The 3161-nt window shown below is 45.8% G+C and overlaps 1 non-coding gene across 1 annotated transcript; it reads right to left on the bottom strand.

Moving 5' to 3' along the window:
• Positions 1-226: 226 nt before the first annotated feature.
• On the bottom strand, positions 227-2806 carry LOC109753653 (uncharacterized). The gene is made up of 3 exons (XR_012188631.1): positions 2152-2806; positions 1582-1647; positions 227-1456 (listed from the first exon to the last, which is right to left on the bottom strand). It is a non-coding gene; the product is annotated as an uncharacterized protein (transcript).
• Positions 2807-3161: the final 355 nt, after the last annotated feature.

The following is a 3161-nucleotide window of genomic DNA, read 5'->3' as shown; positions in this document are numbered from 1 at the left end:
ATGCTATTAAATTATGATCACTCAAAAGTTTGTTAATACAAATAAATAATTTTAAGCTTGACCTTTCCACGATCAAACTTTAGTTTCTTTCTGTGTTCCTATAACAAAATGCAATATACATGAAAATAATTTTAAACTGAATGAATATTATTTCATAAAAACAAATGGTTAAAGCTGTGAAGCTTCAAAACAGGCACTTCTCCAACACATGTTGTGCATATTCTAATTCTGATAAAGCCAAGTGCAAACCTAAACTTACAAAAATAATATCAGTTTGAAAACATCGAGGAATGTCAGTTGACTAAAACAAATGTGTGTTTAACTCAAAGCTAAAAATGGGAGAATTCACAACAACAAAACTAAGCACAAAAGGATATCTAATGCAGGAAATTGCTGAGCCAGATAAATTAACTCTAAATTTTGTTTTTGTGACCTAGAACCCAAATATGTCAACGACCTGGGCTACAAGTTATGTGGCGAACTGGCCGGAGACCTCGCCGGCGACCTGCAAGCCAAAACGATGGATGTAGCAGCGGAGAGGTGAACCTGGATGGAGTGGAGCAGTGTGGATCTTATGTCAAAGAGGACAAGCAACAGCGACGGCTGGCCATCAGATCCAGCGCTTCCACGAGCCCCTTCTCCATGTGCTCTCACGTCAAAGAGGAAAGGCAACGGTGACGGCTGGCCACCGGATCCAGCGCTGCCACGAGCAGTCAGCTCTGCTTTACAGTAAAAGAGAAATCAACACAGGAAAAGTAAATAAAACCAATAGGGCAACTACACCTGAAAACCACACTTGTCTAACCCACTGTCAAAAAATGAAATGGTGATGTGAAAGTTAAACAAAGTGAGTTGCAGGTATATAACAAATAAATAATTTTCTGTCATGATCACATTATAACAGATACATTATCTGCATAGGCAGGACCGCCAACATTCCAACCTGAATTTTTAGGCAAGGTGAGAAACTAAATCAACCATGTTGAAGATAAAGAAATCAAACTTGCAATCTACAAAATATCCTTGACACATAATCATAGGGTAGAAATGAAGTTTTTGTTTTTACAGCCCTAGGGAACTAATATGGTCAGTACCAAATAGCAAAAAGCTCATCAACAGATAATATTCGCTTTTCTACATAAGGTAGAAGTAGAACCATGAGAGATTTTCTGCATGGGATAAATCTTCGCCTGAGAGTGAAGAAAGAAAATAGATGAGTTCAGCTTTGATCTGCAGTAGTACATTTAAAAGTAAACAGTTTCTTCCTCGGTCATTCAAGTAACCAGAACCGTAAAGTAACTCAAAGCTCGACGCATCAAGTTTGGCAAAAAAGACAAATATAGACTCTGTGCCGCAGGCATGCATGCTGAATTCATGCCCCCACGGCCGTCGGCGGCGTGAACTGGTGAGAACCAGGAAACATCATTGGCGCCATCCCAGTGGTCATCCACATAATCTGATGTAGATTTCAGTCTCAATTAGGTACGAATAATTGATGCCACATATTTCTCTCAAAAAAAAAATGATGTCATATGGGGCTATGTCTGTGGGTACAGGTAGAGGAGGCAGTAAACTCCTAACCTGAAGTTGCATTTGGAGGGACTTTAAGTACTCAATCGCCTCATCTAATATTGATGCTTTGTTGGCCTGCAAGTAAAGAGCAAAAATTGGAAAGGAAAGAAACATATGTAAGTGATAAATGAGATATGTCACCATTAACCAACAGAAATGTATTAATCCAGGGACATGCACCTGATCAGAAAAATTTCATATGCATAAACTGGGAGCACACTCTTTCAGTGAACAATATTTATATAAGCACAATATATATAACCCACAATCCCAACGGTTGTTAAAACAATGTGCATCATGTTAAGCTGTGATTCTGATTTCAAAGGGATGGTGCAGTTACAATTCAGGCAAGTGACCCAAACAATTAGCTCCTCAATTTTCTATAGTAATCTCGTAGCCTTCAAATTCACAAACATTAATTGCTCGTACTCGTATACATACGGCAGACTTGCAAACAAACAACTGATTCAAGCAATCGATTAACTGGTAATATCCCACAACATGTTTCTGACTTTCTTAAAATCATGAAAAGAGTTAATTGAATTGTAGAAAAGAAAACAAAGAGATGAGGATACTTACTGTTTTTTTGTAGAAAACGGAGGAGGGGAAGAGGGCCTGCCGAGGGTCAGACAACGGAGACCAGCAGTGGAGCCAGAGAGAGACGGAGGCAGCGCACTCGGTTCGAGCCCTTCCTCCAGCGTAACCAGGGAAGGATCCCTCCATATGGATGCCTGCTTCTGATCGTTGGGCTTGTGGAGACGTGGACGTTGGTGACGAACCTTGGAGCCGCCAAACCTCGTCCCCAGCCACATTCCTCAGGTCCGCACCCTCACGCCATCGGGGTAGACGACGCATGGGGATCCAGGCTAAGGCGCGCGGACTGCTGTGGCCGGCGGAGCCCCCAGGCGTTGCGCTCGTGGTGCTGGCGGTACACGCGCAGCAGCGATGCGCCCTAGCCGTTGATCTTGTAGATCCCGGAGAAGTCATCCGATCCGTGGGCAGCGACGGCGCGCAGTATGGCGAGGGGGTCGGGGAGGCCGGAGGGGTCGGCGCGCGCCGCCCGCTTCCCGACGGGGCGTGCCGCTTTCTTCGGGTTCTTCGTGGCGGGGGGCGAAACCTCCCATGCTACATTGGCGGCGGTGGAGAGGAGGCGGCGGAGGAGGTGCCGGCGGCGTGGGGCAGGGAGGCGGGAGCGGGTCGAGGGCTCGGATCGAGGCGCGACCGCGCGAGGAGAGGGAGGAGGAGGCGGCTAGGTCTCCACGGGGGGATGTTGCTATATATACCTATATGCGAAATGACCAAAATACCCTCGGCGGGGCACTGAATTAACACGCGGTGGCACAAACAAGAGGGAACTATTCATTGTAGCAGTGTCCGTTTTCGATCCGGCGGCCCAGATCGTCCGGGATGAAGATCCGACGGTCCAAATCGCATCAAATAATTGATCCGACGGCCGAGACTCGCTGAGTTCTGAGTCCCAACTAACATAGTACGAAGATGTGCGTGCGTGCATGTGACGGGGCTCTCAAACCATGTGTGCTCCCACTGTTTCTGTTTGCACATGGTTGATCTGACGAGACCGAGAATAT

The sequence above is a fragment of the Aegilops tauschii genome, chromosome 7, assembly GCF_002575655.3.
Source record: "Aegilops tauschii subsp. strangulata cultivar AL8/78 chromosome 7, Aet v6.0, whole genome shotgun sequence".
In the NCBI taxonomy this organism is placed as follows: Eukaryota; Viridiplantae; Streptophyta; class Magnoliopsida; order Poales; family Poaceae; genus Aegilops; species Aegilops tauschii.
This window is presented reverse-complemented; position numbering and strand designations above follow the sequence as displayed.